The sequence below is a fragment of the Lichenostomus cassidix genome, chromosome 3 (assembly GCF_008360975.1).
Source record: "Lichenostomus cassidix isolate B80296 chromosome 3, HeHo_3.0, whole genome shotgun sequence".
Lineage (NCBI taxonomy): Eukaryota > Metazoa > Chordata > Aves > Passeriformes > Meliphagidae > Lichenostomus > Lichenostomus cassidix.
The window spans coordinates 46,517,440-46,531,172 of NC_139483.1; the positions used below are offsets into that span (position 1 = coordinate 46,517,440).

At 38.2% G+C, this 13,733-nt stretch overlaps 1 protein-coding gene and 1 long non-coding RNA gene across 4 annotated transcripts in view; both read right to left on the minus strand.

Moving 5' to 3' along the window:
• The window catches only part of LOC146439628 (SAM and SH3 domain-containing protein 1-like), a 531,074-nt gene that overhangs the window by 453,557 nt on the left and 63,784 nt on the right, over positions 1 to 13,733 (minus strand). The window lies entirely within an intron of this gene.
• The window catches only part of LOC146439629 (uncharacterized), a 53,659-nt gene continuing 53,016 nt past the window's right edge, over positions 13,091 to 13,733 (minus strand). The window contains exon 3 of the long non-coding RNA XR_014851289.1: positions 13,091 to 13,136. This is a non-coding gene — a long non-coding RNA (uncharacterized LOC146439629). The remainder of the gene's footprint in view (positions 13,137 to 13,733) is intronic.

The following is a 13,733-nucleotide window of genomic DNA, read 5'->3' on the forward strand; positions in this document are numbered from 1 at the left end:
TGATAGACAAATGATAAGAGATGAAAGTCATTTTACTTATTTGGAATGACTTTAACTTTTTTTTTTTAAGTGTGTTTTGTGATGAGCAGCAATGAGACTAGTTTTGGGCTTGTTCACTTTTTCTTACCTCAGTGAGGAGTATGTGATTTCCCAGTCCTCCCTCCACTGCTAACACATTCCCTTGTGCAGCATATGGAAATAAACTCCATTCCCACATAGCTCCTACTCAATGTTTCAACGAGGTTTCAGAAAAATTGCACGTCACTTGCCTTCAATGTCATATAAAACTAAATGCCCATTTGAAATATCTCTGAAAAATCTTTCTCAAGTACTACCATTATTTAGTATGTGTTCATAGGGCTGCAGTAGGGTGTAATATTACATGCCTGGATTGCCCTCCCTGAGCAGTGTCATATGACAAACATCTTTCTCTTGTCTGAGCTGCAGCAACTATGCCTGCCACTGCTATCCACAGCTTAAAATCACACCATACATTGAAACTTTTACTCCACCTTTTAAAATTAAGCTTATATAACCTTATTGATGAAAACTGATTTTAGATTAGGAATGTGTAGGCATGAAGACTACTATGTAAGTCTATCAACCTTTGCCGGACTGGAAAAAAGTTTTAAACAAAGAAGAAACAGATCGATTAGGTACAATATGGAAATGAAAGACGAAGTACAAGACAATTACTGATTACAAAATATAGATGCATATTTAACAGTTTTAAAGAGAAAAGGTCTTTTATAACATAATGGGAACAAACAGACCATTCACACAGTGCTCTTATGTATCTGAAGAGCAATTGAATCAATCACGCTTTCCTTGGCAACAGATGGGCCAAACAGAAGTGGATGGTGTGTTGTACCATGCACTGAGCTGATGCTCCAGAGACTAAATCCTGACAATGTCTCACTGACCTACACATGTCACCTTGTACCTCAATTTCCCAGTCTTCAAAGTGAAGGCCAATAGCAGTAACCTTACTGACATGCTTTGAGATTTACTCAGGACAAGCAGGGCAAATGCAAGGAGCTGGGTGGTGTAGCAACTATGTCACATGTTTTCAATCACACAAGCTTAACTACTTAGGATTAAAATATAGCCTTGAGCAGCACAGTCCTGCAAATTAAACTGCTCTGGACCTTGTTAAGTGCCTAAAATGGCATTTTTTTCTAAGTTTGCAGTCAATTCAGGTCACAAGCAAATAGGACGCAGTTTTAGAGCCTCAGAAACAGGCTAAGAGGACACTGACTCAGTTTGCATTCTCTTCCTCATGCTCCAGTAGAGAATAAAGTGTACTGTGTTTGTGTTGTTGAAATACACATTCCCTAATCCTCCTCTGATGCATTGCATTGAGGGAGTATGGCACAAACTCATGTGAAAATACATGCTCTATTATCCAATTCCTTAGGTGGAGGACTTTTTTTTGTAGATCCTGTTTCTATTCTTGTTTTAATACCAGTAACTCATGTAAGTGACAGTCAGCTGTAAAAGGACTTCCCTATCCCCATGAAGCCGTACTCTTTCTCAAGGTTGATTGCACTGTTTTAGAAAACAAATCTGAGACATTCACTGAGTGTATAACAAGGGTTGTGGTGCATCACTTTGTTTAATATGATCTCATAAAATTTAGTTACTGTATTCCAAGCAAAGGACTGAATCTAAAGATCTTACATAAAAGGAGCAAACAAACCTAGTGTAAGGAAAATAGAAGAAATTCAAGAAATAAACACAAAAGCAAGGAATAAACAGTAACAGTTATGGTTTCAGATATTTGTAAGGGACTACCAAAAAAAAAAGTAGGGAAAAAATGTGTTTTAAACTGATTTCATAAACATAATGTGGCAAAGTATACATTACATTGCCAATGAAAAAAGGCAACAGCTTAGTCAAAATAACAGTAGATGTACTCCCTTCAAGTCTCTGATAAAGCAACATTTGAGCTACAACAGCTTAATTCCAAAGTATAGCACTATGCGTCCAGAAATTTATCACTGGCAAAGACATAAACAAATGAAGGCAGGCAGCCAACATTTACTGAAGGGAAATAAATAACAGTACCTAAAATGACTCCAAATATGCACAACAATATAGATCATAATTTTAGAAAAAAATAAGCAGCTAATAAACAAATCCTTACAAACAACTTCAGGTAGAAATCTTGGTCCTTACATTTCACCCATATCATATTTGAAAACGTGCACATTCAATATAATGAGTAGTACTGAAAATACTTGGTTTGCTTCACAGTGTTCAGTAACATGCGCTACCATCTTAATCATACCCCAGGTATGTTGGCAGCAATGCAACACAAGTGGGAGTCACAACTGAATTTTTCTCTGTAAAGACCAAATCAGCCTTTAAAGATTTAGAAAGGAAAAGTCCTGAAGCAGCATGTCATGTACAAAATTATTTATTCTTTAACAGAAGACAAAACAAGTTCCCTTTTATTTAGAGGCCACTAAGGAACAAAACTTATTAATTGTTCAGAGACTTAAATTGAATTTTAAAACTCTCTGAAGTATCACTTATTGGTGATTTTTGCTGCATTACAAGCAGTAAATTCACTTTACTGAAATGAAGCATATACATACTCTGAGGTGGTAATAAGAGTACATATATTTTATTGTCCCACACACATTGAAACAGTTACGTATTCTTCACTGGATTTTTTTTCCAGAAGAACACACACAGAGTGAACGTTTACCTCTCCAAACTCCCTTCTATACCCTTTAACAACATTCCAGATTGCCAGAACGATGCATTTTTCATATATATTGTACTTATATTTGTTAAGTTTAGGAAGCCAGAATTATTTAACACTACATAGAACATTATCAAGTAGTATATTAGGCAAAAAGACAGTGTCTACCTCCTTGTAGGTGACTGAAAATCACTAGCAAAATCACATTAATTTTAGTCTAAAATAATCATCTAGAGAAATAATTTATTCACCAAAGTCTTTAATCCTAAGCAGCCTCATTCCTAAAACCTTTTTTATTGGACCAAACCACAACATTAGGAGGTATTTTCTACAGTATAATGCTCTGCTATGCAGAATTATTGCAATTAGCTCAAACCCACAAAAGGTCTCATTGACTTCAGTTCAGGCATAAGCATCTGCACTGCTCTGTATTGTTAAATAATCCACACCAACAGATGCAGAGCATTACTGTAAATTGCCACTGATCCAGGAGATACTCCCTCCATTGTATGTCAGTTTCATTGTTATGCAAAAAACCCATGCAAAACCCCAAAATCCAATAAAGAAATCCAACAGGATTCTCTTTTTGTTTTCAAAAGGGGGGAAAAAAAGTGATAGATTTTGAAAAGAGGTCCTTTACAGACTTACTTAGGTTTTGATGATGGATCAAATTATGTCATTTTTACTTCTTCTCCCTGCCCTCCCCCCCACCAAAAGGCAAGGAGGTGGTCTCTTAAAATATAGCTACTTAAATCCAGCTATTGTTTCCTTTCCCTCCAAGACCACCCAGATTTTCAAAATGGAATCATCTTTGCACTAGACAGATTGGAGTACTACCACAGCTCTCTATGCAAAGACCTGTTACACTGCACTGTTTACCACCACTGCATAAACAGAGCATACTGTACTGGCTCAATACACACACAGAAGAGACAGTAAAGGTTAGGAGGGAAACCATGAAATCTTAGGCATTTGAGGAGGAGAGAGTCCTGACTAAAGTCCTCTTCAAAGCTCAGGAGATCATGTTTAAGATTAGCCTTTTTTTTAGAGACTGTATCCAACACCCTTTCTTTCCTTCACACATTTGCAGTTTTGAGTCTTATATCTTTAAGCTGGGGGTTTAATCAGTATATTAAAAGAAAATGGAAATTATCACATAAGAACTGAATTCCAAGTTTCAATTTCCAAGAACTGAATTCCAACTGAAATCCATGGAGGACCCATGTTCCAGTTTGTCCTGGAGGTTGGGGAAGTACATTGGGAATACAAAATACTGATTCTAATTATGGCTTTCTTGTTATCTACTTCCATTCTTGGATTATGATGCTTCAGTTTTGCACCCAGATAGTGTTCTTCACTGCGCTTTGAAATCTATAAATGAGAAGCAGAAAGTATGAAAGGAACTATGCTATTATGAAAATGAAGTTGGGATATCACACAAGGGATAGACACTGCTTAGGGGCATGATTTTTCTAGCTAGCTTTGGCCAGCTTCAAAAAAATTAAAATAAGAGGACAAGGTGTGAGCTTCTTTGAAGACAGGAAAGAAAAATCACAGTGGGGAGCTGCTCAACACTGGTGCCTGCCCAGACAGCTAGGTTTAGGTGACCTGAAACACACCCTAGGCAACAAAATAAAGCCAAATTATACACATGAAAATATGTCAGGCATTTATCCTTGGCTCAAAGCACAACATTTGCACCAGTGTTGTTCTGTATTTAATCAGATTTAGAATAATCAATTTTTACTGTGATGAGCTGTACATATTCTTGACCAATCATGAACTTGCCACCCCACACTGTATGCAAGGGACACAGAAGATATCCTAGACATCAGCGGCTGCTCAGCAGTGTGGCGGGCAGGATAAACAAGAGAGGGCACTTCTTTCTGCTATGACATGTATCAAGGAGCATCTAAAGACAAAGTTATGTCTCAGCTGAAGACATGTCATGAATAAATCTAATTAACTATTATCAACAGAGAGTTAGACTGGAAATCCAAAAAAAAAGGAAAAGTGTTCACTGGACTACTGCCAGTAATAACATTTTGACCCTATCTGGATGTGGGTTATATTTTAAAAATCATTAGGATATGCATTTTTTAAAACAAGGGAAAAAAAAAAAAAAACGAAAATTATTGCTCTTTTGCTACTGGTATGACACTTAAGCAAAATGCTTCAATTTAGATGTTGGGCTTGTATTCTTAACTTTCCTTCTGTGTCCCTAAAAAATGATAAGATTTGGAATGTTCAGCTTCCTCTTGGAAACAAGGCGTCTGGTTCTTGGTTTCCATTGCACACAGCACAAATACAGTAACACAGCAAAATAAAGTAGCAAAACTAGGGGTGTGAAGGTGTGGAGTTTACTCAGCAGCACAGGATGAGTGACACTGACACAGGCTGTGATGCAGGAAATTCCAATGAGGTATTGGCAAATCACTTTTCAAAATGAAATAGTCAAGCACTGGAACAGGGGTCTAGTCAAGTTGTTGAATGCTCATCTCTGAAGAGACTTAAAACTGGTTAGGATGAGGCCCTGGGCTACCTGCTGTACTACTTGCTCCTACTTGGAGTGAAAGGCTGGGCTTAGGTGTACACAGGTCCCCCCAGCTTAAATTACTGTAATTGTAAACCACCTCGAAACAGCTTGCCTTTCAAATGACCACTATTTCTAAGACATTTTAAATTACTACAGTTAACAACATGGTACTAGTGTCAACATTTCCCTGGCAGGTGCATTTCTGCTTCTCAGGTAGGCAAATAGCCCATGCACCAGTGACCTGGGAGGCTGCCTTGAACATCTTAAGCTTGCTTGACAAAAATTAATTTCTTTTTTACAGTCTTGGCATGCTTCCTTCTCTCTCTATCCCTATCCACAGCTGTGGCCTATAACTAGTTTTGTGCCTGTAAAATAATCAGTGGCATTAGCTCTTTGTGATAACTACATCACACTTTTCCCAAGCTGCCTTTTTTATGAGATTTGATGTTGCCTGCTTCTAACCTGGGCTTTGAAACCCTCCATGTGCAGACAAAAAGAAATATAAATTAATTGTGCTTCCATAATTGAAGTTTAACTACCCAGCAAGTTAGTTACTCATTGGAATGGTATGTTTGCAAAAACAGATGCTTCAAAATGTATTAGCAAATAGCTAAGAAGGAAGGTGGTTGATAGGCTTTCTACCACTCTGATAGCTACACTGGCTTAGACTAATTCTCAGATAAAACCACACCCAAAATCTATGCAAAATTGGAAAATAATAGTATAGTTTCTGGGGTAGACAGTTGTTCCTCTTCTCTACTTTAGTACCAACATATCTTCACAGGAATCACCCCAACAGTAAAAGGCTGAGTTTTATAAACATTTATAAACATTGAAAATAATTTTTAAGTGCCAATGCTCCTGCTGTTTTTTGCCAACCCTCCATTTTCTCCTAACTTGGTAGTAAGAAAAACAACCTCACAGGCATCTGACACTGATAACTGCATCAGCTTACGCTTTGGACAGAGTAATAAATTATTGTGATTGTTATTATGCTTCATGTTAATCAGTAACTGAGCTTTTCAAACTTCCAGAACACAGTATAGCTACCATATCACAAATACCAAAATACTTTTCCATGAATGAGAAGACACAAAAGGAGCAAGAGGGAAAACAGGGACATTTTTAAACTATGATAAAATGCTCAAGAGGAGCAGTAGCTGTTGCTTTTAAAATATTTTAAGGCTTGAGCATATACAAATATATCCATATATTTATGACAGTGACTTTGTCAATTGAAGATTAGGAATTTTTCCATGTCATTCATAAAGATTTTTTCTGATGTCTAATAAATACAGTTGTACTGTATTTTTCTTCCCTTCATAACTTCCAATATGAAAAGCTTATTTAACACATTATTAACACTAAACTGAGATGAAAGAAGGTTTTTCTATCACACAAAATTTCATTGCTTTTTTCTAACTATGAATGTCAAAAATCCAAATATGGCCTAAAGCCAAAAGTAACCCAAAATCAATCAAAATATTTTATTTAGATGGCTGCATTTTTTTTTTTTTACTGCTAATTATTATAGCAGTTGGAATAAACACCAAAGAGACCTATTTCCTTTAAATAGTGTTAAATTAGAATGTCACAAGAATTTCAAAACTCCATCAAAAACATTTCAAAGCAGGAAATTCCCAACCACTTTCTATTAAGGTTGAAGCCAGGAAAATACTGGTGTAGCTTGCTGCTTGGACTGGCCTTTGCGTGCATGACATGAAGTATTTCTATTACGGAACTGCAGGGAAGAGATAGCATTACAAATTCAACCATTTTAGAAATTTGAATGAACTGTGAGTACATTTTTTTAACTATATTTACATAAATGAATTGTTACTGAATCAGAAGAACTTAAAGAAAAGAAGAAAAAGCAGAAACTGCCTGCATGTAGCTGTGAGAAGTAACATTACAGCAACTTATGCTTTGATTTTTAATTCATTGCTTTTACTGGAACAAAAAGTATTTGAAATATGAGTGAAAAGCTAAGGAGCTTCTGGTGAATGCTCTGGGTAGTGACGCAATCTCACACGCTAAATCATCCACAGGAATCATGAAATACAAAAAGGGATGGTGTAGATCTGCATCTCAGAATTGAATTAATTATTTTGTCCCTGGATCAACCACATTTAATCTTCAGATGTGTTACAGCTGGTTTCAAGATTTACTAATAATTCTTTAGATGTACAGGACTTAAGAGTGTTTCTATGTTTTAGAGCAGACTATCTGGAAAAAGTAAAATCTTTGTGTTTTTAACCACCATGTTGGATGTGGACATGCTTAGCACATGTCATGGTACAATATTTTTGCAGTTTTCGGATGTGGAACTAGCCTGGGCTAATATTAACCATGCAGTTCAAGTGTTTAGGTAGGCTGAAAATTCTTATTTACAAAGGAAGTTTATGGATTATTTTCCCGTGGACAGAGAACACAACTTGATATATACATTACCTGGCATGTATCAGCCCCTGCACAACTGAACTACTTGCTGCCTAGATATCATTGCCAAATTTTGAGGTACTGTCCTTACAGACTTGAGTACCTGTGCACTGCACTCTGAAATCACAGGAAAAGGAGGTGCCCCAGCCTCAGAGACCAGCAACATGGCAGGGAGATATCAAAGTTAGCCAACAGGAATCAAAAATGCCAACGGGAGAACCCACTGGTGCATCTTCAACCCACCTTCCCATTTCAGGGGAGCACAAGCAGCAATATCCCCATTAAAGCTGCCTTGCACATAATCAAAGTTACATACATAAACCTGATAAATCTAAACTGTTACTTAACATTTTTAGGTAAGTCTCATGTCTTTTTGTGAGCAAAAAAGCAGTTTCAACTGAGGACTGTCCCTCAGCCCAGATGAGTGTCATCTGCAAGGCAGGACCCTTTCCTGAGTCTTGGCTAACATATTCCCAGATGCGAGAAAGAAACCATTTTCAATCTTTCACATCCTTGCAGAGGTCTTTGAAAAAGAGATGGGAAGGCTTCCCTTTCCTCTTGTTTTGGGGTGGGTTTTCCCCCCCACCTTTCAATATAATTGTAATTTTTCCATGTAGCAAGATGATAGAAATTATCACGTGGATTTGGCAGATGCTTTATTGCCTATGCAGAATTAGAGCTCTCAGATGTCAGAAAATTATATAATAATGAAAATCTGACTACTAACTGACTTGAGACATGTGGTTAGACATACCTCGAGAACATGTTTAAGCTTCTAAATTCCTTTTTCTACCTAGTTTTAGGCCCAGTAGGCTTGGGTCTCAGTACTTCACTGAAACACATGAAAATGGAAACAAGGAGTGAGGCAGCAGAAAGCACTTTGTCAGTGAACACACTGCAAGTGTGTACAGAGTGAAAGATGTTCTGCAATGTCCAAGGACAAAGGGCCTCTTCTGTCACAGCATGTCCCAGAGCAGAATCTTTATATATTTAAAATGTTCATAGTTATGTATGCTTCAATGATTTCCCAAAGTGAAATGCTTTCACTTGCAGCCTGACACAGCCCCTGAAAGACTGGGAAAAATAGAGGTCCAGGAATGCACAACTTTCAAAAGTACTGTAGCAGAATTGGGAGGCCATTCACAGCTTAACCCTTTCTTCAAAAGCCTCAAGTGATCACTAACATATTAGATGCTTTTACAGAATTAATAATGACTCGGTTAGTAAATAATTAACAGATTTATGACAACCTGATCAAGCTCAAACAAGAGGTTTTAAAAAAAATTCATGTTCTGGAGAAAATAGCAATCTTCATACTTGACTGATCTCTGACAGTGGATTTAATTTCCTTCATTTTGTCAATTAAGTTGCTATGTTGAAAGCATATTTTAGTGCTAATTGGAGTAGTTGAGAAATTAACTTTAGTTGTCTCAAGCTACTAGTAATGAGCATCAGTCTCCTCTAGTTTTACAGGAGAACAGGAGCAGCATTGAAGGCTACAGGAATTTATTGCAACGGAAACACATTGCTGGGGAGTTCACAGAGACTAACTAAAGTCATGCTCCTACTATTTTCCCAGAAAGTCATTCCTTTATTAGAAGCAAGCCACCTATTCCATATTTCTGGACCTGGCAGCTGTTTATGTGTTTGTTTGTTTTCACCTCCTAGGCCATGTTTTGGGGAGATCTTTTCCCTCCTTTAACTACAGCAAGGATGAAACAGGTAGTTTAATTTACATGAACAGCAATTCTGTTGAAATTGCTATTCAGCAATTTATCGACCCCCTGTGGCATGTTTACTAACCAATCAAAATATTTTCTTCAGACAAAGCACTGCAATAAATTTAAATGAAAATAAGGACAACCACAGCACAAGACACATAATAAGAGATTTGTGCGCAGCATGGAAAGTATCTTATAAGTAAGAAAATTATGTTCATGCTTTACAGTGCAGAATTTTCAGAATAATACAGCGTATTTATCATTTGCTACAGTACAGTTGTTTCCAACAACTTAATGAAAAAACTTGAGTAATAAGTTGCTATTGGAATTGCTGGGAATAAAAAATTTAATCTGAGCAAAGCATTTGAGAAACCGTGCATATTCTATGAGGGCAGATCTTTTATCACAGTCTTAACATAAACACTTACGGAAATGTACATTGCAACCCAGCCAAAAAAATTCCATCTAATGATTTCTGGGGTCCATTGCAAGTGTAGATGGAATATAACATAGCTCTCATCAAAAATTATGGGACAAGGCGCAAACACCAAAGCTGAACAGAAAGGATTTGTAAACACCCTGTAAAATAACTTTACATCCCCTAAACAGACAGATGTTAAAGACCCTAGTTGCTAGCAAGCTCAGAAAGTATGTCTCTTGGTTGTCTACTGTTCACTAAAGGAAGGTCAGACCCAGAATGAAATAATAAACTACAGCTTTGGAAAATTACATCTATCCCAAACCAGAGTAGAGTGCCTTAGTCTGCTTTGCTCTGTAAATTGATAGTCCCAGCAACTTTCCCCTTTGGATTTATTAATATTTTACATATATACACACACACACCCCAATATATATATATAGACACACACACGTATATAGCTATATAGGCAGAAAAAAATAAAACAACCAGTACTGACATCCTGAATCAAGATACAACAAAATTTCGCCCCTCTTCAAATCCAATTTTCCACCATGCTGACATTTGGCAGCTCACCTGCTGCCACAGTGTGAGCCTGCCTCTGTTCAGACTCTTCCCAATGCAGGATCATCTAAAGGTCAGCTGAAGCTGATGATTGCCTACAGCAGCAAATTGCTGGGGGCAGGAACACAGTCCTGTGTCCCTGCTACATGCTTCCCTGTTCCAGATCTTTGAGTAGTGAGATGGCTGACAGTGATGCTGAGGAAGAGTGTGAGGCACAGCAGTGACTCCTGCCTGTGGGAGAAAGAGCCAGACCCACCATCCTGGGCAGCCAGCCTGTGGCAGCTCCCTTGTCTGTCTCTCCCTCTAACCTTCAGAGAGAAGTGTTGCTTTGCTTGGAGGGATGAATCCAGTCAGACCTGGCGATCTGCAGCCATTAGAGGCCCTACAACAGAGCCCACCACATCACAGCCCCCACTGCACCCCACAGGCCTCGGCAGAACAGGGCCTGTCAGGCTGTGCCTCCAGCTTCTTGCAACCAGTGACCAACTACACAGCCAGTGTAAGAGACACAAATGTAATAATTCCCAGTGCCTCTGGAAAAAAGACATTTCTATGTGAAATGTCCAGGAGAAGTTTACCATCTGATACTCCTTTTCATTACTACTTATTTTCCCTCCAAGAGCTCTCTTCTAAACTGAAGCTGCATATTCAAACAGCAAACACATCAACAATACACTGACATGCTGAGCTACCCAACTCAGGCTCACCAGAGAACAGTTTAAATCCATCACGCCAGACCATATCTGTGCTATGGAAACAAGTACATGGAAGAGTGCATTGCCACGAGTCCTTGACAGGCAAGAGCCAGATGCCAGCTGTTCCAGCAGTTCCCAGCCACCTCCATTACTCATCCAGCCTGAGTGCATGCTCATCCACCCAGAGAAGGCCAAATGTTTGAGATACATCAGGATAAAACAACATCATGGAGCTAGTGGGGACAGTGCTGGGGCAAGCAAGAGGAACATGTCACTGGGAGTATTGTGAAGGCAAAAAGGGAGAGACCATACACACAGGGAAATGTGCCATGATCTGTCATGGTCCATCAGACAACCTGCTCTGTACATTCTGAATAAGGAAAATGGGGAAAACTTGGAAGCATTAAACTGAAGATACTGCAATTTCAAATCCTTTTTCTATGTTCAAACAAAAGAAAAAACAGCTAGGACATAAAAATTAGTAATTGCATAGAGAAATAAGGATCAGAGGGCCTTGTCTTTCAATACAAGGAATTGTGCAATGAAACTGAAGGCAGAGAAATGCAGAAAAAACTGAACAGTATTGTTTTACAGATGAAAATAGAAAATCAAAATAAAAGCAAGGATATACCTAAAGTTTTTACAGCCATAACTTGCACAGCTGTCAAGGATACTCAGATTTTTTGAAACCAACATAACATCTTGAAAGGTTATTAAAATCTCATGTTTTATGGGTTTAAACCTGTCTTTAAATATCTATAATCAGGGTGAAAACAGTTGGAATAAGAAATTATGTGCCTACTGTGCCATTTTTACAACTTCAGTTATCTGATGCTGTCAAATACACTGTCAGAGCCAGGACACCAGCCAAGACAACACTGGGAACTGGTATTCCCACAAACAAAGGGCTCATTCCTCATCACTGAGGTTTCCCATAGCCATCATTCTGCAAGCTCAGTGATTCTTAAATAAATCAGGGTTAACAGACCAAAAGAACAACTGGAAAAAAATAATGTGCTGCTGGAACTGGATTCACACACAGCAGAAAGTTGGAAACAGCTAATCTGTACTCTGTACTTCATTAAGTAGGCTGGATTTTGGTTAAAATTTTAAACATAAAATTATGGTATACAAAATATAGAAAGGACTTCTTCTGGAAAAAAACAAAACAAAACAAAACAAAACAAAAAACAAACCACCCTTATGGTTTTAACTTACCCTCCTTTCTTTCTTTTATCCCCAAACCAGGGAACATTATAAAAACTGCACATAACATCTTTGGCTTAAATAACTATTACAACACCAGGACAGCTTTAGCTATTCTGTTAAAACAAGAGCTGTATCATCCAAAGTGAAAAATCAAGCCCAGAGTTGAACTGAATTCGCCCTTGAAATGGTAAAAAAAACCCCAAAAGTTACTGATTCCCAGCAGGTCCTGAAGTTTTTGAGGGGTTTTTGGTTACTACTTTGCATTGAAACTGACAGTTACCTCAAGCTTTTTTCACAACATTGTAAGCTGTTTGTGTTTTATCTACAACTACAGATAGAAGAAAAAAACCCCACAGTACGAAAATTAATCAAAAAATAAAAGAAGCCATGTCTTTTTGTGTTATCAATAGTTTAAATTTTTTACTGAATCTTGGCTGAAAACTCCCTACCTCCACAAAGACAGAAAGTTAACTTGAGTCTTGAATCCTGACTAGCTAGCACAGATGGCAGCATGGCTTAGAGCCCAGGGTCTAGTTTAAACTCAGTTAGCACTTGCCCATTTTGTAGCAAAAATACAAATAAAACCACAGAATACTCCAGGCCCCTCCTGCAACCCATTTCCCCATAAGAAAGGCTGGTTTTCCATGTCTGGCTGGGATAACATTAGGGCATCTCAGGCCTTTGGAACATAGTTACAGACACAAGGTTAGTCCACACTGTTCAATCAGCACAATAGACAGATTTAAAGAAAGAAAATAAACTTTAAGGTTACAAGCATGAAGTTACAGTACCTGAAATTTGTTTCTCCTGGTCTCCGCCACTTTGGATGAATCAGTTTGGCTACCTGTATATGAAAGAGTGTAGGGCATCCCTATCAATAGGGCCAGGATGTGGAGCTGATCAGATATAGCCATTACACCCTAAATTAATGCTCTTCCATAAAACATTGGGAAGGCTACCAAAGAATCCATTTGCAGGCATATTGAGGCCTCAGGTGGCTGACAATGGGGATATGACTGAGATCAGCCATAGGAACCCCACAGCTCTGAAAACTGCAGTAGGTGGCCTTGAGTATCTGCAGCCATGGAAATGGTCTGGCTGCTCTGTAAGTAGTAATCATACACAGCATTTCCCATCTCACATGGGCAAAATGGGGGAAGTTGAAGAGATGGGGAAACAGCAACACTTGTCCACTTCCAGAAAACCCATCCCTGCCTACAGGCTTTACAAAATTGACATCTGCCTTTCCATTAAGTTCCATTCTTCATCTATGGAGCTCTAGGAAGTGTTCGTGGTGCTCAACTTTACTGAGAAATAGAAATAAGGTGTATTCTGTCACTATCTTTTCACTCTTTACTTTCTTTTTACTGACACTCCTTGGGATTGTGTTTCTATTTCAAGTCTTCCAGTGGCTCTTGAAGGGTAAACCCAGAAAAACCTG